Raw genomic sequence first — 23,520 nt, 5'->3', positions numbered from 1 at the left:
GCGGAGGGACTTGGCACTTTGTCAGTCTCTTCATTTGAGCTGCTGTGGGATGTCGAGATAGCCCATTCTCTTTGTCTCTGTGACAGCATTGATTCAGGCTCTGCCAGCATCTACAGTCACTCTGCCAGCAGGACTGTGCACTGACTGGACATTGTCAGCACAGCTACAGGACTATAAAGACAGCAGCCACTCGAGTCCTCCCCTCACTCAATATGAAACTCCTTCTGCTGATCACTCTGCTCACAGGTAGGACCCTTGTCCCCTCTGAGTGCCCCACCATCCCCCTTGTCTTCAATGCACAGCCCCCACTGGTCACACCTGAAGTTCTGACTTGGGGTTCCCATTGGGGTCTAATAGCCTCTGGGTTGGGTTTTCCTGCTCACCCCATGTCCACACAGCCAGTGCCTATATTCTCTATGTCTGACCTCAGATGAGCATTTAGAAGAGTCTACTACATAATCTACCCAAGAAAAATATGCCTCTGCCATATTGTACCCATTTCCCTGGCCCTAAGTTTCCCTGGCAGGTTGATTTTTCTTATCCTTTTGAAAATACCCACTTTCATTTTATGTGTATGAGTGTTTTGGCTCCATGTGTGTCTGCGCACTGTGTGTGAGCAGTGCCTACAGAGGACAGAAGAGGGGTCTGATCTTCCAGAACTGTGAGCAGCCATGTGGATGCTGGAACCCAGCCTGGGTTCTACACAAGCTTCACAAGTGGTCCCAACTGCTGAGCTATCTCTCTAGGCATCATCATCATCTTCATCTTCATCACCACCACCATCACCTTTGTTGTTCTTGTTGTTGATGTGATCTTATAATGCAGCTGAGGATGCCTCCAAATCAACATTATAGCCCAGGCTTACCTCAACATCCCAAGTGTTAGGACTGCATACATGCCTGGCTTGTATTGCAATTCCATTTTTTTTCAGTTTACAAGACAGGGTTTCTCTGTGTAGCCGTGGGTGTCCTGGAACTCACTGTGTAGATCAAGCTGGCTTGGAATTCAGATATCCACCTGCCTTTGCCTCCAGATAGCTGGTATTAACCAGTGTGTGATCCACTGTACCTGGCTTCTCCTTCATTTTAGTGACAACCAAGTATCCCACTGCAGACTGAATCCGGGCTTACTTACCTACTCCTCAGCTGATGAACAGTTTGTTATGTTAAATACAGATGTTACACATGATGGTCTGACCATTAGCCTTGTATATGGGACTTGTATAGCCAATCAACAGATTCCTTCTAATTCTGCCAGTCTAAAACGTGGGGGAGAGGAGGGAACACCAATTCGGAGGCTGTTAGATCCCAATGAGAACCCAAAACCAAAACTTCAGGAATATTGACCACACCCAAATGAAGGGGACGGGAGGACTTAGGTTGCTCTGGGAGGCGCTGGTACTCTTGCCCAGGTCATGGAGGACACCCTGGGAGGATCCTTGTAGCTGGAACCTGGGGCAGCCACCCACCTCTGATGTAAGTGTTATCTCTCCGAATAAACCTTTTAACCTGTACTGGGTCTAACGAATCTTGATTCCCACAGGTGGCATCGGTGTCACGAGTGTGATAATTTGCCCACGGGGACCACACATCGCGGTTAGGCAGCGCCCAGTATGAGCACTAGATTCCCCAGCCCAGCTGATGCAGCAGTGGTTGCTTTCCTGCCAGCATCAAGTGTCCCAGCTCCTATCCCCGAGTCGCTGCCGGGTTCACTGCTCCCCACAGAACTCGCCCTCAGGAGCTCACACACCAGTGCCAGAGGGACACTTTGAACCTTGATCTCGATCTGCCCCAGCCGCTTTTCCCCTGGGGCCTGGCTCCAAGTGCTGCTTGCTCCCCGGGCGGATGCTGTCCAAGTAGCCCTGCTCCTGCTGGTTGCTGCTGCATACACAGATGCTCTAACACTGCTGATTTATTCGTGCAGTTCCTGGGGCCTCTGGGTCCCCACGATTTTCATGAACTTCGTATTTCCCCTTTTCTGAAAAAAATTCACTTCATTTGGATTTTCTAAAAGTTTTGGTTAGAATTTACAGAATCTTAACAAAGTAGAAACAATCCAGAGTTATCTTGCCACCGGATGCACCCGCGCCACTTGCTGGCCAAACATAGTTACTACAAGTAAGAAATCGAGATCAAAAAACACCAGGTTTCTGCTGAAAGTAAGAGCTGCATTCTTTGTATTTTAAACTAATAATAATAAATAATATTAACTACTCTATACCTATGGCAGATAATATTATAATGCAGGACAGTAGGAATTTTTTGTTTCTTGTATGGATGAGTTATTAGAAGAGGTTGAGGACCTATCTGGAATACACTTTCTATCTGCTGTAGTGGCTATCAGTTTGGTAATCCATATAATATCATTAAAGAAATTGTTTGACAATAGGGTAAAAAATGAGCAACTTATATAAATCATATGGTCATCACAGACTGGTTATGAAAACCTAGTACAAAGTATTCAGACAATAGAAGATACTTCACTGATAAAGAAAGCTTGGTAAGAAGTATTCAAACAATAGAAAATTCTGTGCAGACTGGTAAGAAAAAAATTGGTAAAAGGTATTCGGATGATAGAAAATTCCTTACAGACTGATGGGAAAACGTGGTAAGAAGGATCCAGACAATAGAGAATTCCTTACAAACTGGTAAGGAAAATTTGGTAAAAAAAAAAAAAAAGATTCAGAATAGTCAAGATGATAATGAAGATCTGACAAACAGAATGCAAAATACAGACATAACATTGAATTACTCTCAGGAAAAATGTGTTCCGTATCTACTGATTCAACAGACAGAATAGAAATAGGGGAACATAATGTTGAACTACTTAAACAAAAAACCTGTTCTGTGTCTGATGATCTCACTAATAAAATGCAAAGACTGGAACATAAGATTGAAATACTAATGGAAAGAATTTGGTCCATGTCTGACACTAATGACAAGATAGCAGATAGAACGCTGCTTATGGAAGGCAGTTTACATGCCATTCAGATGATATCTAAGGATGAAAATATTAAATGTTTACAATCATATATAAATGAAAAGAACAAAAAATTAACAGATTCTGTGAAACCTTTAGAAGATTATATGGCCCAGGAAGTTCAAACACTCAGAGAAACAATGGTAGTAGATTACAGGCGTTAAAAGACCTTCAATATGCTACATCAGAATCAGAGATATGAATAATAGGCCATGAAAATTTAAAATTACCTATACCTTTCAGACGTTGAGAAGACCTTCCTAAGGTCATTATGCCTTCTCCTATGGTTTTCCCAGTGGCTATGACTTAAAAACCAGAAACAAAAGACCCCCAAAAGTCTTCATTGCGTATCAGTGGGAGCCAAGACAGATGAAGGACCTTAAGGGCATGAAAGAAGCCATGGTCTCTTATGGCCTGCACTAACCTTAAGTGAGCTCATTGGTGGACTCCTGGGCAAGGACTAATAGAGTGACGCCTAAGGATTGAGGCCAACTAATATCAGCTGTACTTGAAATTTTGTCTCAGATACAATGGAGAGCTTTATAGAGGGAAGAAGCAAAAGCCCTCAAACTTCATGGGGGTAAAAAAAGGCTATGAAGTTCCCCAAGATAAGATTCTTGTTGAGGATCTTTATATTGACCCAGAGACTCAAGCTGCATATGATGAACACATCTTGTCTCTATGCCATACAGTGGCTTTGAATGCTTGGGATAAGGTTCATGAACAAGGAGAGAGAATAGAACCCTATACCAAAGTGGTACAGGGACCAAGAGAGCGATACAGTGAATTCTTCCAAAGATTGTCCAGAGCAGTAGAGTTACAGGTAACAGAATCAGACTCTAGGCAAACACTCAGAATCTCTAGCTTATGAGAATGCAAATCCACAATGCAAAAAGATGCTTTGTCCCTTAAAAGATCAGATCAGCACCATTGGGTAAATGGGTCCTGTATACAGTCAGCATTGAGTATAATGATTATGACACTGGAGCTTGGCTAGGAGAAACGATCTCCAAAGGTTTGAAAAAACATCAAAATGCCAGATGTTTTAACTGTGGTAGAACAGAACAGCTAAGAATAAATTGTAGGCAAGGCATCCTAGAAGTAATCCTCCTTATAGGAATGACTCAAACAGAAGGCCTCAACCTTCTGGGTTATGTAGACCATATGGCAAAGACAGACACTGGACCAATGAATGTAGATTGATCAGAGACAAACAAGGAAACCCTTTACAATTGGGAAACTCCTTGAAGGGGGGATCTCTCGAAGGACCCCATGTCAAAAGTGGTTCAATCATTCCCAATCTAATCTTCCCCAGGATAATTAGAATATCCAGTGCCTAATATGCAAAATCACACCACTCTAGATGATCAATTAGCTATGAAGAATGAATCAAATGTAACTGGAGGAAATAAAAAAGCATATTTTGGCAAACTTCTATAAATGATCAAAGGCCTAAATTAAGAGTAAAAATGAAGCACACCTTTAATTCCAGCACTCAGCAGGCAGATCTCTGTGAGTTCGAGGATAGTCTAGTCCACAGAATGAGTTCCAGGACAGCCTCCAAAACAATATAGAGAAACCCTCTCTTGAAAAACCAAAAAAATAAAATAAGATAAAAAGAGTAAAACTGAATAACAGGATGATTGAAGGGATACTAGGCACAGGAATTGATGTGACCATTATAACTCAAAAATCTTGGTCTCCAAGATGGCCCCTGCAAGAGGTAAATGTTCAGTTCTTAGGGATTGGAACCCCATCTCAGGTAAAACAGAGCATGGAATAGGTTGAATGTATAGGGCCAGAAGGACAAAGAGGAAGACTGAGGCCATATGTTGTAGACACCACAATAAATCTGTGGGGTCATGATCTATTGCAGCAATTGAATACCCAGATTAACATTCCTCCTGTATCATATATGAATCATAAACAAGCTCTTGGTGGTATAAAAAATATTGTAAGGCACTACAGAAAACAGATACCAACCATCCATGCTGTACATAAACAGAATACAAATGCAAACCTACAGAGGAACCAAAACACTACCCTTAAAATGGTTAACATGAACCTTTCTGTAGGGCAATGGCCTATGACCTCTGAGAAGCTAGAGGCTTTAGAAAAGCTGACTCAGAAATAGCTGAATGCTGGACATATCGAAGAATCTACAAGCCCTTGGGATTCTCCTGTATTTGTTATCAAAAAGAATTGAGTAAACTGGTAAATTGAGAATGCTTACAGACCTGAGAAACATCAATAAAGTAATTCAGCCAATGGGCTCTCTACATCCTGGGATACCCTTGCCTTCTCTGATACATAAAGGATGGCCTATTATAGTCATTTATCTAAAAGACTGCTTCTTCACTATACCTTTACAAGAAAAAGATAGGGAAAATTTGCCTTCATGGTGCCTACTTACAACAATTCTCAGCCGGTTAAGAGATATCAATGGAAGGTCTTGCCACAGGGAATGTTAAATAGTCCCACCCTGTGCCAATATTTTGTGCAAAAACCTTTGGAAATAATTCACAAACAATTTCCACAATCCATAATTTACCATCATATGGATGATATATTATTGGCTGACTCTAAGGAAGGAACAATGGAAAAGATGTTTGAGACAGTAAAGGAAGTTTTACCTCACTGAGGACTAGAGATTGCCCCTGAAAAAATACAAAGAGGAGATTCTACCAATTATTTAGGTTATAAAATAGGTCTACAAAAATTAGACCACAGAAAGTACAGATCAGGAAAGATTGTTATCAGACTTTTTTTATTTTTTGCAACAGGGTTTCTTTTTTATTTTATTTTATTTTTTTAAGTGGGAAAATCTTCAACCTTTATTGATGTTAAGGTAGAGTGGTGACAGCTTATGGATGGCCAATATCTCTCATTATTGCAAACGAGAACATTTTTCTTTTTCATATTTTTCAAACTAAAACATATAATTCTTGTGCTTCTAGGAATTTATCCTATGGGACCTATGTACAAGATATATAATGAATGAGGTTCTCTCATTGCAGCACTGTCTGAGAGAATACCTGAATAGAACATGTTATCAGACTTTTAGTGATTATCAAAAACTACTAGGAGAGATTTTTCAACTACAAGCCATTATTGAAGCTGAAGGGCATGATTTGAAAAACTTAAAATGGCCCTAGAAGGGGACAAGGACTTAAATAGTCCATGAAATTTATCAGCTGAAGCTGAAAAAGAATTACAATGGGTAGAAAAGAGAATACTAGAGGCACATGTGGACCATGTGGATCCAAAACTAGACTGTATTCTGGTTATATTCCCCTCAGTAATTTTGATGCAAAGGGAAGAATGGATATTTCTACCACATAAACAAAATAAAAAACTAAAAACATATATAGAAAAGATCTCTGATTTGATATTAAAAGGCAAATTAAGACTGCATCAATTGACAGAAAGGGACCCAGCAGAAATTATAATACCTTTAACTAATGAAGAAATTTCCTCCTTACAGAAAGATAATGAATACTAGCAAAGGGCTTGTAGTAACTTTTTGGGAACAATTAGCAACAATTATCCCAAAACTGAGAGAGTCAAATTCATAAAGAAAATGATTTGGATCCTTCCACATATTGTAGGGGAAACACCAATCTCCGGAGTCCCTACATTCTACACTGATGCAAACAAATCAGGTAAAACAGGATATAAATCAGGAAATATAAGTAAAGTAGTTCAAAGTCCTTATAACTCCATACAAAAGGCAGAATTGTACGCCATTCTCATGGTACTTATGGATTTTACAGAGCCTCTCAATATAGTTACTGACTCTCAATATGCACAGAGAGTCGTTTTACACATTGAGACTACTGAATTTTTTCCTGATGATACAGAGTTAACTTCATTGTTTATACAATTACAAGAAACAATCAGGAATAGGACTCATCATATATATATATATATATATATATATATATATATATATATATATCACACATCAGATCCCTTATGAGTCTGCCAGGTCCTCTAGCACAAGGTAATAATGAGATTGATCATTTATTAATAAGAAGTGTGCTAGATGCCTCAGAATTTCATAAAAACACCATGTGAATAGCAATGGTTTAAAAAAGCATTTTTCCATCACTTGACAACAAGCCAAGGAAATAGTAAAAAAGTGTCCTACTTGTTCATACCCATACTCTGTTACCAGCAGGCAGTAATCCCAAAGGTATACATAGAAATGAAATTTAGCAAATGGATGTGTTTCACTTTGCAGAATTTAGAAATTCAAAATATGTGCACCATACAATAGACACATTTTCAGGGTTTCAATGGCTACTACTCTTAGCTCTGAAAAGGCTGATTATGTTATCACTCGCCTATTAGAAGTAGGAACATGCACAAATAAAAACTGGCAATGCTCCAGCATATGTCTCCAGCAAATTGGAACCGTTTTTTAAATACTATAACATAAAGCACATAACTGGTATACCACACAATCCTACAGGATAAGCAGTGGTTGAGAGAGCTAATCATACTTTTTAAAAATGCTCTATAAACAGGCAAGGGGAACAAAGACTTTGTTAGCATTAAACTTTCTTAATGCTAATGAGAAAGGACAAACAGCTGCAGAAAGACAGTGGACAATAGAAAAACTTCTGAATTAAATCAGCCGGTGTACTTCAAGGATGTATTGACCTCAGTATGGAAACCAGGATGTGTGTTACATTGGGGTAGCGATTTCACCTTTGTTTCCACAGAAGAAGAAAAGCTTTGGATACCATCAAAGTTGGTCAAGATTCAGTTTAAACAGGAGAAAACTCTTGATGAGGAGAAATGACAGGCCATACACCAAGGTATATCCCACGAGTTGTATGGAGACCTCACAAAGGAAGCAGGGGTGTTTTGTTCTTATATTAACAGGAAAACCCATCTCCAAAAAGCAAAAAGACACTGAACGTGTAGATGCCTAAAGAAGAGAGGGTAGCTGTCCAAAAAGAACCATCAAACAAAGAAGAACCTGACACGTGGTAAACTCTGGAGCTATTTTTATACAAAATCTATTTCTCTTTACTTCCTAGCACTCTTTTAGTCCCAATTCATTCAAACCTATGCTGGCTTTGGAGTTGGATTTGGCTTTCCTCCTCTAAATCCAAGCATGTTGTTAAAATAAAATTCAGAGTTTCTGTATTATATCAAGAAGCCAATTGATGTAAAACAGGAAAAAAAAAAACCTAGGGTCTGTCATTTGTCTGAACTCAGTTTCTTTTCTGAAAGCCTAATTTCCCTGATATTATCTTCATTATTGTTGCCATTGCCAGTATTCATACCTATAAAAGTTGAAATTTCTGTGTTGATATTAATGTTTAAGTCCTCCACAGCGAACAAAGAATTTCCTAACAGCAATCTTTGAACTCTCCAGAAAGAAAATGGGGCCCCACTTCATCAATTCCACTTGATCCAATTTGATGCCTTTGAACTGACAATACCACCCTAAAGTCAGTTTGGGACTATATTGCTCTATACTACTATAGACTATCTAGCTGAAATGGTGCACCTTCTTATTACACTCCGGCAAGAGCTTCAGATAAGAACTTCAGTAAAGCATCTCCCACCAAACAGAGACTTGGTACAAATGTTACACCTAGTCCCCTCAAGACTTTCCTTACTCTAAAATTTTTCTTCCTACAGGACCCAGGAGGTTATTGTCATCCCATTTCAGCAGGAAGTAATTCTAAGAATACAATGTCCCCTTTTCCCTACTGTTGACACTAAAGGATAATATACACCTGTTTAGGGTTGGTTTTCAGTCGTTTAGGGTTGGGTATGGATAGGGGGTGTGCAGACTCGGATATCTCTTTTAGATAAATTTAGGGAATGAATGGGAAAGGTATGGTTAGGATGGGATATAGGTAGATTAATATATCTTCTTGTGATTTACCTTTGTAATTTATTAGCTTAGACAACTTACATTGTTATAGATTTTCTTATGATGTAACTTGTACGATCAAGTTGTATTCCTTTCTTGGATAATTTGTATATTACATTTTGCCATACTGTGTAAGGTCTATTTATGATATTTGGTGCACAAATATCCTTATCATATTCTAGGTATATATGTTTTTACATGGGTTTAAGATATTTGTATATTGACAAAATTTGTATATTCTTATCATGCTGCACTATACAGTTCTACCTCTGGTTACAACACTTCAACTCTATCTCTGCTTTAGAGATTCACACATATATGTGTATATAGTTATATTGATGTAATCTTGATCTTTGATAAATTATTTTGGGAAGCTTAAGTCACTGTACAACTAGGTTCCCGAGAGTTACAGATATTTTAATCCACATTCTTATATGTACGAGATTAGTCAGACATAGATTTTGATCTTCAAATACTTCATAAACCTGCAGAATTTGGCATTTAAATGTTTTAATATTAGTCCTCTGCTGACATGAGACACAATTGCTCCTGACAGCACCAAGCTTCCAGAGAAAATGTTGGGCACCAATGTCACTCCTTCTGGAGTCCGTTCTCTCCTCAGCTAATGGCCTCTTGGGCAAAGAACTGCCCCCACCTTCACCGCTGATTTTGGACTTGCTATCCTACTGTACTTGCAGGAGATAATTTTGAAAACTGCTAAACCTTGCCAAGTCAGGGTAAGACAGCCTTTCTACCTCCCTGCTTCTGTGTTGGTCAGTCTGATACTCTAGGACTTAGCCAAAGCTGGTTGCCCCTCTGCTGCTGGAAGGCTTTGGGTGACTGTCCAGGTAGCCTGCTGTTTCTGTCTTCACTGCACCTTTGGAAGTTGCTCACCTATACTTCCTGCCTACCCTAGTATTGTTATCTTCCTTCTCAGGTCTTTGACAAGGTTGAAGATTAGACTGTCACAATTATCGTTCTCTCTAGATAGAAATATTAGGTACAAGACTTAAGCTTTGCAGCTTAGGATAACCTTATAGTGATGACCGGATAGGTAATTATTGCCATTTGCTCTAGTTGCTTCACTGGCAATAGGTATTAGGTGTGTTTGTTCTTATTTTCCTTCTCCTAGAGCACACTTGATATTTGTTATCTTTGTATGTATTTTTGCATCAAGTCTAAATCTTCTCTTTAGACTAAAAGGGGAATTGTAGCTGAGAGATCTAACTACACGCCTGTGGTGCTGACCTCGCCCAAATGAAGGGTAGGGGAGGATTTAGGTTGGCTCTGGGAGGCACTTGCTCTCTCACTGCAGCCCAGGTCATGGAGGACAGCCTGGGAGGATCCTTTTTTTTTTTTTTTTTTTGGTTTTATGAGACAGGGTTTCTCTGTATTGTTTTGGAGGCTGTCGGTCGAGCCTGGCCTTGAACTCACAGAGATCCGCCTGCCTCTGCCTCCTGAGTGCTGGGATTAAAGGCATGCGCCACCAATGCCCGGCTCTGGGAGGATCCTTGTAGCTGGAACCTGGGTCAGCCACCCGCCTCTTATATAAGTGTTATCTCTCTAAATAAACCTTTTAACCTGTACTGGGTCTAGCGAATCTTGATTCCCATGTGCGACACATGTGTGGCCTTTTCTCTGGCTCAAGGTCTCAGCTAGAACTGTGAGGAATCCCACTGCTAAGTCTAGAGTTTCACCTAGGCTTAAGGAGGGATGGGGCAGATTTCAGACTCAAGAGATGGCTGGATTGTTGGGTAATTGAACTAAGAGGTCAGTCTGTCCGTGGCTGTTAACTGGAAAGTGTCCTCAGCTCCTCAACACAGGGACCTCAGGGCAGCTCACTATGTGGCAGCTGTCTGTCTGAGAGTCAGAAATGAGAGGGCAAGCAAGGCAGAAGGCAACAGTTATGAACTTAATCTCAGAGAAGGGACCAGGATCACTAGAGTGGTGCTTGCTTATAATCATACCTCTTGGGAGACTGATGCCAGAGGTTTGCTACAGACAGGGAATCTAGCCTGGGATACAGGGCAGCTCTCTGTCTCTAAAAGGTGGACACCAACTTGCTCAGGCCTGGTGACTTGAGTTTGGCCTCCATGACCTACACAGCAGAGGGAGAAAACCAACTCCTCTGACCGCCTCACACCTCTATTCACTGCTCTCCAGATGCAGCAGCTGGTAGGAGTCCAGGAGGAAGCCAGCAGGCAGGCATCAGACCCCTGGTAAAGCCAAGTGGGACTGCTGGAATGTGCAGTGCATTCTTGCAGCAGGCACTACTGCACATAGCATCAGCCCTCAGGCTCTGTTGCCATTCGGTAATGTGATGGAGTGCACCATCCCAGATGGTCATCCTTGAAGGGTTATAGCAACTATGGTTGCTACTGTGGCTATGGAGGCTCAAACACTCCAGTGGATGAGTTAGACGGGTGAGTGATCCATCTGGTGGGAGACTGCAGAGTCTGTGTGGGGTGGGGACTGGGCATAAGGAGAACATGTCCTAAAGCAAGAACAGGAGATGTGCATGTTCACCAAACATCATATATTTGTTTTGTCTATTAATTATTAATTTTATTTGCTTGTTTTCCTACAGGGGATTTCTGTGTAGCCTAGGTTTCCTGAATCTGTCTCTGGAGACCATGCTGGCCTTGAACTCAGAGATCTTCCAGCCTCTGCCTCCTGAGTGCTGGAATTAAAGGTCTGCACCACCACACCCAGCATGCATTTTTCCCCTCTTGTCATGTAAAAAATCTGTGCAAAAAATCTGTATCTAGTGGTCCTGGAAGGCAGAATGTGTGATATGTAAATAGTGGACCATGCTGTCCTCAGTTGCCAGACTAGGACACAGCCAACCATCATAGCCACCATCAAAGTGTCACACTTGGCTTTGAAAAGTCATAAAAACTTCTGAGTACATAATTTAACTATTCTTGCAGCTTTGTTCGAAAATCACTTTTTTGAGACAGGGTCTCACTTCTGTATCCCTGGGTGGTCTCTTCTGTATATCTGGCTGGTCTCAAACTCAGAGATGCACCTTCTTCTGCTTCCCAAGTCCTGGGACTAAAGTCGAGCACCGACCAACACTCCACAGAAGATGACTTCAATAAACATGTGCTTAATATAAATCTAAGATTCTTGAGCCCAATGATGATTACTTCTGGAACATTGTGTTTTAGTCATCCTCACTTGTTTGAGAAAGACTGCAGGTAAGAACTGACCTCCTGTGTGTCCATGGTCCTCCCTCAGCTGTTCCTTCCTCTCTCCAGGTGCTGCAAGACTCACAACCACTGCTACGATCAGGCCCAGGAGCTGGAAAGCTGCAGATTCCTAGACAGCCCCTACACCACCTCCTACTTATACTCCTGCTCCGGGAATGAGATCACCTGAAGTGGTAGGTTTACCCTATGGGGACTCTGGACAGGCTTGCAAGAAGCAGGGAAGGCACGAGGACAGTCACCATTTAGTGGGCATTTCCCTGATCTCATTTGACATCACAACCACCTTATCAGGTAGACACTAAAATATAGATGAGGTCCCTGGTAAGAAATGTGAGGAAGGTCCAGCCACTTGCCCAAGGCCACCCAACTTAGAAGTGATGGCATTTGGTTCCGGAACAAAGATCTACATCATTCCATAGCCTCTTTTTAAAAACATTTAAATATTTTATGTTTTTCTTGGTGGAGTTATAACTGTGCCACAGCACAGGTGTGGAGCTCTGAGGACAACATGCAGGAGTCTGTTCTCTCCTTCAACCATGTGAGTCCTGGGGATGGAACTTGGGTTCACACATGGCAGCAAAGTGCCTTTATTCACTGAGCCATCTTGCTTGCCCAAAACTTCTCCTATTAGCTACTATGTCACACTGATTTCACATTTACTAAACAACTTAAAGCTGCTATCATTGGCTATAAGCAAACCACTGAACTAAACACCTGTGCAGGGAAAGATTTATCATTCCCGTTTTACAGATGAGGATTCTGTAGGCTGTGAAAGTAGCTCAGTTGATAGAAGACCTGCTTAGTGTACACAGAGCCCTAGGTTCCACCTCCAGAACTCATACATTGAGTGTGGCCCCGCACACCGGCATCCCAGCACTTGGGAAGTAGAGGCAGGAGGATTATCTTAAATCATATAATTTTAGAAGTAGTAGTTGATGTTTGTAGTTTTCCTGATTTTAGGATTGAATACTCGGGTTTATTTATTTTTATGTATAGGAATGAGTTGGCATCCTCTGTCTTCTTCAGTCACTCTCTACCATGCCTTTAGAAGCTGGGTCTCTCACTAAACAGGAGATTCACCTTTGACTACCCTGACTGACCAAAAAGTTGTTGGGATCTGTTTTTTCCACTTCCCAATAGAGTTGCAGATGCACCAAGCACACCTTGCCTTTTACATGGGCTCTGGGCATCCTCGGTCAGGCCCTCATGCTTGTATGGCACCTGCTTTACCAACTGTGTCTTCTCCCCAACACCACAACAATGATTTTTTTATTTTTTGTGTGTTCCAGAATTTGGAAAACCCCATGTCCTTTTGTGTGGCCTGTTTCTCAACCCTAAAGTCTGCAACACAATTGGGAGGGCGACCAGTGTTTTTTGGTTATAAATTATATAGAGTAAGATAACGGGCTCCACTCAACTTCCTTTCTTGTTTCTCTGCAGACAAAAGCAATGCATGTGAGGTCTTCATCTGCCACTGTGACCAACAGGCAGCCATCTGCTTATCCAAGGCTCCATACAACAAGCGGTACAAAGGCATTCACTGTTAAACTTGTCACCTCACTTACTGCCTACACCATCACTGCCTACCTGGTTGTGTTCACTAAACACTGTGTCCTCTAGTAAATCATCTATTGAAAGATTGGACTTTGGTGACTGTATTCTGTGTCTATAGAACAGAACTAGATCCTCAGAGAATATCATTATGTCTAGCCATAGAAGCTAAGTGTTAATGGGAAAGACATTGCCATTAGGGGATCCTTGCCATGCCTTTCCTCCCATAACTCTGGGATAGAGAGGAAGAGGCAGAGGCAGGCAGATTTCTTGAGTTCAATGCAAGCCTGGTCTAAAAAGCAAGTTCCAGGACAGCCTAGACTACTATACCAAGAAACCCATTCTCATAAAAACAACCAAAAAAAAAAAGAACTCGGGATGAGGTGCATAGGGGACAGGGCAGACAGAAGAGGAAGGGGAGGGGAGAGATGAGGCAGGGAAAATGACAGGAAATGAGGGGAGGGAGGAAAGGAAAGAGAATCAGAGGTAGGAGGGGAGAAAGAAGTGTCACATGGGAACCAAAGGCAACTCCTTGGATCTAGAAATACTGGACTCAAAGGACTTCTTCCGTACGCTCATTCTAGGAAGTTGGATGTTAAGACACCAAAGTGGAGTGACAGTAAATAACCTGAGGGCAGGATTACATCCTGGTGACCTTTGAGTCTTCACTGTGTCTAAACAAAAATCTAAGGATAACTGTCCCACTAAAGTACATAGCAGTATAACTTTTTAGAACAAACAAAAGAGAACACATCATCTCACATCATCTCTTCTACCTTCTCTATCTGCATGTAGAGCCGGGTTAATCTCTGGTTTCCTGCTCAACTGGATTTAGGAATAAGACGTCTCATTGGCTGGTTTAAGGCTACATGGTTCTCAGTTGCTCTTTTCCTCTGCCTTTCCACCCCCAACCCTATTCCCACTAGTGTCACAAAGTTTGGGCCTTGCACCTCCCAAATCAGGCCTGGTGAGCAACAGGTGCAGCTAGAGCCCCCCACTGGTGCAGTGTCTGGTAGAGGCTGTTAGTGACTGTACAAAGGACAGATGGAAGGGTAGGGGGATCAACTCAACTCACCCACTCCATGATTTTTGTCCAGGGAAGAGGTGAGAAGTGGGTGAAAGGAGGTGATGGGGTGCTATGTTAGAGGGAACATGAGAGATGGCCAAACCCAGAGGCAAAAGGGCATTGGGCCAGCAGTCACTGTTCACCAGCCACCATGTGGTTACTGATAAATGGACCCCAGTCCTCAGCAAGAGCAGAAAGTGCTCTTCAGTGCTATCCATCTCTCCAGGCTCTGTACTGGTTGATTGTCAGCTTCACACACTGGGGAGGGAGAGCCTCAGCTGAAGGATTGCCTGCATCACATTGGCCTGTGGTCACAGTTGCTGGGCATTTGCTGTCCTTCCTTCCTTCCTTCCTTTTGTTCTCCCTCTCTGTCTGTCTTATTTGTTTGTTTGTTTGTAGTTTTTCAAGACACTGTTTCTGTGTATATCTCTGACTGTCCTGGAATTCACTCTGCAGAGTAGGCTGGCCTCCAACTCAAATATTGTCCTGAGTGCTGACACTACAGACGTGCACCGCCACCACCATCTGCCTACATTACCAGTTTTCTGATGGAGATTGTGGGCTACTAACAAGCAGCCTAAGATGCGAGCCTGTTGACCTGAGTTCAATCCCTCAAACACATTTAAAGGTAGGAGAGAACTGACTCCACAGAGTTGTCCTCAGACCTCCAAGTGTGCTCTCTCTCTCTCTCTCTCTCTCTCATATTAGTTTGTTAATTAATTAAAATCAAATTTGTAACTGGATCTGCCTCAAAGGCTGTGTCAGGTCTTGGGGCAGACTCAGTACTTACTTTATACAGTTAACATGGAAGATTGTTGGTGTCAGCTACTCCTGCCTGAGACCACATATTGCTATCAGCATCCCTCAGACCCAACACTAAGAACGATGTCTATATCTTCTTATGACCCCAAAGCCTCCATGGGGGAGGGACTTGGCACTTTGTCAGTCACTGCACGTGATCTGGTTGGGGTGTTGAGGCAGAACTTTCTCTTTCCCTCTGTGGCAGCTGAAGTGTGAGCCTAATTAGTCTTAACAATAAAAACCTGGAGTCAGATATCAAAGGTGAAAGCTGAAAGATCAGAGAAGCAGATCAGCCAGCATCAGAGACTCTACACTCTTCCAATGCAGGATCAAAGGCATGCACCATCACACCGTGGCCTCTATGGTTAACTAGTGGCCGACTCTGCCCTCTGATCTCCAGGCAAGCTTTATTTGTCAGAACACAAACAGAATATCAGACAACAGACAGCACTGATCCAGGCTCTGCCACCATCTACAGTAGCTCTGACAGCTGTGAGGATGGACATGTTCTACTTCTGTGCTACACACAGTAGTCACAGGCCCCGTGTGCTGACTGGACACTGTCAGAGCACAGCCACAGGACTATAAAGAGAGAAGTCACCTGAGTCCTCCCCTCACTCAAGATGAAACTCCTTCTGCTGGTCACTCTGCTCACAGGTAGGACCCTTGTCCCCTCTGAGTGCCCCACCATCTCCCTTGTCTTCAATGCATAGCACACAATGGTCACTCCTGAAGTTCTGGTTTTGGGTTCCCATTGGGGTCTAACAGCCTCTGGGTTGGTGTTCTCTCCTCTCCCCCATGTCCACAACAGCCAGCACCTGTAGTCTCTGGATCTAAACTCAGATGACCCATTATAAAAGTCCACTGTCCAAGCAAAGAAAGACCCTCTGTGTAAACATTTTGGACAGATCAGGAGGGACAGGTATTCTGGCACTTAGGAGTCAGGGAATACCAAGTGTTACACAGCTCAGATGGAAAGGTATCCTGAAGATCGGGAGCCAAGGACCACCACAGGCCTCAGTAAGCATAGCATCTTACAGCACTGTCTCACGGACAGGCTTCCCCAGTGCATTGGCTCTGCTCCAGCAGGCGAGGGTCTTCTAGCTGGGGATGTTTGCCCAGTGTAGCAGTTTTGCTCCTGAAGGAGATTTCCCAGGCCAAGTTGCTACAGTTCAGCTCTGCTCCCGGGAGAGTGGAGAGCGGAGTGTTAACAACTCCACTCTGCCAAGGGAAGGTTTCCCAGGCAAAAGTGTTACAGCCCCGCTTGCCCTCGCTCGGCTCTACCCAGGTTCTCCTCTGCTCCAGCGCAAAAGAAGGTCTTCACCCAAAGCTCATCCAAGGGGTTTACTGGGAGGGAAGAATCCAGGAGAATGGCTGCCCTCTGCCACAGTGGTAGCACAAACAGCCACAAGCTTAACAGACGCAGGGTTTATATAGGGCTTCCAGGGTAAGGATTGGTCAGATTTCAATGCTGAGCTCAGATTGGCTAGAGCTCCTGCCAATTGGTTAGTTTTCTGCACAGGGTTAGGGTCAGATTTGGCTCTAGTTTCAGGGCCAAAATGTGTTTCTTTCACTGGTCCTTTTTAGCCTTTTGGCTCTAGTTTTAGGGCCAGAGTGTATTTCTTTCACTGGCTCTGATTCCAAGGACAAAGTCTGTTTCTTTGGCACTGGTTTCAGGATCAGGGTGCATTTCTTTGGCTCTGGTTGCAGGGCCAAAGTGTGTTTTTTGGCTCTGCTCAGGGTTTGTTTCTTTGGCTGTCCCCTTTTCCCCACATTCCCCCTTTTTTGATTGGGGTTTGGAAAAGGGGTGGTGTTATCATTAGACTACTTCCTGCTGAATTGGGGTGTCGAGGTTCATGGGACAGTCTTCATCTTTGTCCAGATGTGTCCAGGTGTTGCAGCTCTCTGGCTCCATAGCTAGGGACTGGTAATCCTGCAATGGCAACCAGTTGAAAGTCTGGTTAGAAACCCTTTGAACTTGTTGTTGGAATCTAGACAAGAAGTTTATAAGGCAGGGTGCCACTAGTAGGATTAAGAAAATAGAGGGAAGAGGGTTTTAGAAAGGTAGCATCCAGTTTTATATTGGATTACTAGTGATCCACTGGCCAGAAGCATCAAGCTGTTCCTTAAGTTTATGAAGGTCTGTCTGAGGTTGAATCTTAACTTTTACTACACCTGCTTGACATAGAAGCAACATTCTAGGTAAACTGAAGGATGAGGAAAGCCTATGGTACCTATTTAGAGAAGTAGTCAGTCCTGCTGCTCCAGTGGCTATCCCTGCAGTTATGCCCAGGGCTGCCTGAAGGATATGACCTGGATTACTCATGTCATTCCATGTTGCCATAAATTTAGTGATAGGAATTGTCAAGGGCTCTTCAACTGGTACCATCCCTAATTTAGGGGAAAGGAACACCGGGGCGTATGTCTCTGTCCACCTAGCAGGTGGGCAGTGGTATACTTGTGTGTTACAGAGAGTTAAAAAAGTACTGTGAATGTTTGGACATAGGGGCTGTGTGGTAGTACTAAGCATTGTGGTATTATTGTAATCTGCAGAATCCAGAGTGCACACAAGGTGTGGCTGAGGAGTTAAAGCAGGCTGTGATACTGAAGAGAGACGGGAAAGATAAGGATGGTAGTTACGTTTGGCTCAGAGCAGTTTACAAGTGGCAAGGTAGGAAAGTCTGATAAGACAATGGATAAGGCCACAAATGGTTGTGAATTTGAGCCAGGAGGGACAAACAATCAGCATTTTTTAAAGTGGTTAGGCAAGGCATTATTTAATAACTGATATGTAGAGATTAAGGTTTTAAACAAGAGATGTTATGACAAGGAGATGGGATCAGTATTGTCAAAAAAGAACGGGGGATGAGGAGGGGCTTCTTTGGAAGAGCTCTTAGTTACAGGAGAACCAATAGTAGGAGTTTTATCTAATCTGTATGTAGTTATTAGGATCACACACTGGTTAATCCCAGCTATCTGGAGACATAGGCAAGAGGATCAGGACTTTAATACCAGTACTCTGGAGGAAGAGGCAGGTGGATATCTGAGATAAAAGCCAGCCTGGTCTATAGAGTGAGTTCCAGGACAGCCATGGCTACACAGAGAAAACCTGTTTAGAAAAAAAAGAAAAAATAATTGTAGAAGCAAGTTAGGCATGTATGTAATTATAACAATTGGAAGGTAGAGGCAGTAAGCTTTCAAGTTTGGGCAACACTGTTGAGCTGGAGGACATTCTGAGTCATATTATAAGATCATGTAAAAAATAATCAGGGCTGGAGAGATGGTTCTGCAGTCAGCATCACTTGCTGAGCTTGTGTAGGACCAAGGCTCAGTTCCAGCACCCACATGGCAGCTCACAACTAGCTTTGACCCCAGTTCTATAGGATCAGACCCCTCTTCTGGCCTCTGTAGGCACTGCTCACACAGTTCACCTACACACATGCAGGGAAAATGCTCATATACATAAAAGTGGATATTTTTAAAAGGATGAACAAAATCAAATTGCCAGTGGCACCTTAGGGTCAAAGAAATGGGTGCCAGGGCAATATGGCAGAGGCAGAGTGAAGGGAAAAGGGGCCAGCCAAAGAAACACTCCCTGAGCAGAGCCAAAGAAACACACTTTGGCCCTGCAGCCAGAACCAAAGAAATACACCCTGATCCTGAAACCAGTGCCAAAGAAACACACTTTGTCCTTGGAATCAGAGCCAGTGAAAGAAATACACTCTGGCCCTAAAACTAGAGCCAAAAGGCTAAAAAGAACCAGTGAAAGAAACACACTTTGGCCCTGAAACCAAAGCCAAATCTGACCCTAACCCTGTGCAGAAAAGTAACCATCATTGAGCAGGAGCTCTAGCCAATCTGAGCTCGGCATTGAAATCTGACCAATCCCCATCCTGGAAGCAGAATGTGTGAGAAGCAAATAGTGGGCATCGCTGTCCTCAGGCACCAAACTAAGGCACGGCCAACAATCACAGCCACCATCAAAGTGTCAGCTGTGGCTTTAAATTTATGGAAACTCCGGAATGTATAATTTCACTGTATTCCTGTAGCTTTGTTTTTAAAAAAACACTTTTTGTGATAGGGTCTAACATATATTCCTGGCTGATCTCAAATCCAGAGATCCAACTGCCTCTGCTTCCCCAGTACTGGGATGAACAGCATACACCACCACACTCTACAGAAGTTGCTCTCAATAAACATATCCTTAATGGAAATCACAGATTCTTGAGCCTCAGAGCCATTTCTTCTGAAACATTGTTAACCTCACATGATTGAGGAAGACTGCAGGTGAGAACTGACCTCATATGTGTCCATGCTCCTCCCTCAGCTGTCCCTTCCTCTCTCCGGGTGCTGCAGTACTCTGGACCACTGCTACACTCAGAGCAGTAATCTGGAAATTTGTACATATCTTGTAGAAAACCCCTACACCAGCTCCTACTCATACTCATGTTCTGGGAATTAATTTACCTGCAGTTGTAGGTTTACCCTATGGGACCTCTGGATTCTGTTTGACCTCAGTGGGTTTGGAAGAGGTGCAGAAGTGACAAGGACAGTCACCATTTAGCATCATTTCCTTGGTTCCATTTGATATCACAACAGCCTTACTAGGTATGTATTAAATATAGATGAAGTCCTGTTGTAAAATATCATTTTAAGATGTTTTACATTTGTTTATGCTGTGGAACATCTGTTGAATGATGCAAAGATGTGTTGCATTCTTTCAGGTTACAATTCTTTAATTCTGCAAAGCTGTGTTACTTTGCCTGCCTAAAACACCTGATTGGTCTAGAAACGAGCTGAATGGCCAATAGTGAGGCAAGAAAAAGGATAAGTGGGGCTGGTGGGCAGAGAGAATAAATAAGAAGAGAAATTTGGGACGGGAAATAGAGGAGCACAAGGAGGAGGACTCTGGGGCCCAGTCACCAGCTACAGAGCAAGCCACAAAATAAGAAGGCAAGAAAAGATACACACACATGGAGAAAGGTAAAAGCCCAGAGGCAAAAGATAGACAAGATAATTTAAGAGCAGCTGGCTAAAAACAAGCCATGCTAAGGCCAGGCATTAATAAGTAATAATAACCCTCCATGTATTTATTTGAGAGGTGGGTGACAGGCCCCACAAAGAGTTAAGAGTAAAAACAACAACATTTTGGTGTACCAAGGTGAGCTTGAATATCCCTAGAGCCAAAGAAAACTTAAAATTCGGGGCTACTTCAGGAGTTTTTGCCTTACATCAAGCCCTTAAGCAGAGAGTACATTAAGTTAATAATAATAAAAAAGCTAAGTTTAAAAAAAAACCTGCAGTATCAGCATCAGGTAGATCTCTGAAGAGTTAACTTAACTTGTGGTGCCTGCACCACGAGCAAGTCTAACATATGGGACAAAACCTGGAGATGTAAGTGAAAGACAAGACGTCCAGCCGTTTGTGCTAAGAGAATGTGTGTGTGTGTGTGTGTGTGTGTGTGTGTGTGTGTGCGCGCGTGCGTGCGTGCGTGCGTGCGTGCGTGCGTGTGTGTGTGTGTGTGTGTGTGTGTGTGTCTTTATTGCAAGGAGGGAGCAGTCTTATATACAGACTTAGAGCACAGTGGAGAAACCCCAGGCATAAAAGTCCGCATTTCCCTGGTACTAGATGTTGATGTCAGTGGGGCAAGGCCAGGCTGTAAGCTAGGACTAGACAACATGATTCATCTGTGACTATCAGCTGACAAGCAACTCACAGAGGTCCGTGGGAGCCGGGACCCAACACTAATTTATCTTTATCAATAAAAAAAATGGGGAGTCCAATATTGGGGTAAGAGCCTGAAAGATTAGAGAGCAGGGGGCAACTACCAGTTGCTCCTCCCTCTGGCTCCTCCCTCTTCCGTTCCTCTCTCCATAAAGGCCAAGATCCCCTCTCCTCCTCACCTGACCACTTATGTGTCCTCTCTGTCTACAACTCCAGATCTCTATGGTAGCTAGTGGTTAGTTCCACCCTCTGACTCCAAGCAAGTTTTTTTGTCAGAATACATTCAAAATGTCTGACAACATTTCCCCCTTTTTGTCTAAACAAAAAGTGAAGGTTTTAATCACTTGGAAGGTGGAGGCAGGAGGATTGTCTTAAATCATATAATTTTGGAAGTGATAGTTAATATTTGTAGTTTTCTGGGTTTTAGAATTAAATATGTGGGTTTCTTTATTTTTATGTATACTAATGTGTCTTCTTTAGTCACTCCCTACCATGGCTCTAGAGGCTAGGTCTCTCACTAAACATATAGCTAGCCTGACTGACCAACAGTTTTGGGGATGTGTACCCCCACTACCAAGAGAATTATAGATGCTTGCTTTTTTATTTATTTAACGTTATTTTATGCATATTGGGGTGAGTGTTTCAGATCCCCTGGAAATGGAGTTACAGACAGCTCTGAGCTGCCATTTGGGTTCTGGGAATTGAACCCCTGTCCTCTGAAAGAGCAGCCTGTGCTCTTAACCACTGAACCATCCTCCAGACCCAGACCTTGCTTTTTACATGGACTCTGGGCATCTTAACTCAGGCGCTTATGCTTGTATGGCCACTGATTTACCAACTGACCCATCTCCCAAGCCCGAAAACAAGTAATTTCTTATTATAAGTGTGTTCCAGAAATTTTGGCAACACAATGGCTTTAGTTTGCTTTGTCTCTCAACCCTGAGTCTGCCCCTGTGGGAGGGCCACCAGTGTCTTTTGGTTACAAATCATAGGGAGCAGTGCCATGGGCTCCACTCAACTTCCTTTCCTGTTTCTCTGCAGACAAAAACAAAGCCTGTGAGGCCTTCATCTGCCACTGTGACCGCCAGGCAGCCATCTGCTTCTCCAAGGCTCCATCAACAAACAATACAAAGTCTTTCACTGTTAGACTTGTCATCTCAGTTACTGCCTACACCATTCCAGCTTGCCTGCTTGTCTTCATTACATGCTGAGCCCTCTAAAAAAGAACCTAGGAAAAGAACTGCGCTTTGGAGACTGTATTCTCTGTTGTGGAATATTATTTTAAGATGTGTTATGTTTGTTTACGCTGTGGAACATTTGTTTAATTATGCAAAGATTTGTTGCATTCTTTCTTATTTCATTTGTTTAATCCTGTGAAGCTGTGTTACTTTGCCTGTCTAAAGTACCTGATTGGTCTAATAAAGAGCTGAATGGCCAATAGCAAGGCAGGAAAAAGAATGGGGGGCTGACAGGCAAAAAGAATAAATAGGGGAATGAGAAAAGGAGAGAGGACACTGAGGGCCAGTCACCTAGCTACACTGCAAGTCATAGAGTAAGAGGTAAAGAAAGGCATATAGAATAGAGAAACAAAAGCCAAGAGATAAAACATTGATGGGATCATTTAAGAAAAGCTAGCTGGAAACAAGCCAAGCTAAGGCCAGGCCCTCATAAGAGAGAATATGACTCCCTGTGATTTATTTGGAGCTGGGTGGTGGCCCCCCAAAAAGCAAAGAGCCAAAATAGAAAAAAAAACTACAATTTGTCACCCAACATGGGGCTCAAATTTCCATAGGGTCTGAGAAAGTTAGAAAAAAAACAACAAAAACAAAAACACACAGCTCCTTTAAAAGGTCCTGCCATATAGTATAGCAGAGCATGTAAACAGCTTAGCTCACACTAAATAAAAACAAAAAGAACTGAGAGAATGCACCTGCCAAGGTGCAGGGCACTGGAATTCCACAGCTAGGGAGTTGAATGCAGTTCCTGGTCAAACACACCTCTGACCAGGCCACAAGCTTTAAGCTTGGCTCTCACAAACCTAGAAGCATGCCGAGCCAGTGGAGTCAGTCCGTAGAGCTGTGTGGGGGACCCAGCTATAGCTTAGAAGTATAAAGTTTGCTCACAGAGTCAAAAAAGGCTAAAAGATACACAGTAAAAGATGTCAGGATGGGAAAACCTCTAAACAGGTTCCAGTGTGTTTCACAGTGTGCTTGGGCTTAAGAAAATGGCAATGGACAGTCATAGAAAGACATGAACAGTTAAAAAATTTTTGGAGCCTTTAAAGAGAGAGT

The 23,520-nt window shown here is 42.8% G+C and overlaps 1 long non-coding RNA gene and 1 pseudogene across 1 annotated transcript; both read left to right on the top strand.

Moving 5' to 3' along the window:
- Positions 1-212: 212 nt before the first annotated feature.
- Positions 213-13,634, top strand: LOC101825682 (annotated as a pseudogene).
- Positions 13,635-15,864: 2,230 nt separating this feature from the next.
- LOC110342610 lies at positions 15,865-22,563 on the top strand. The gene is made up of 2 exons (XR_005870908.1): positions 15,865-16,162; positions 22,271-22,563. It is a non-coding gene; the product is annotated as an uncharacterized LOC110342610 (long non-coding RNA).
- The last annotated feature ends 957 nt before the right edge of the window (positions 22,564-23,520 follow it).

The sequence above is a fragment of the Mesocricetus auratus genome, unplaced genomic scaffold, assembly GCF_017639785.1.
Source record: "Mesocricetus auratus isolate SY011 unplaced genomic scaffold, BCM_Maur_2.0 Super-Scaffold_100025, whole genome shotgun sequence".
Classification (NCBI taxonomy): Eukaryota; Metazoa; Chordata; class Mammalia; order Rodentia; family Cricetidae; genus Mesocricetus; species Mesocricetus auratus.
The sequence above is the reverse complement of the archived record's forward strand: the minus strand, read 5'-3'. Positions and strand labels throughout refer to the sequence as shown.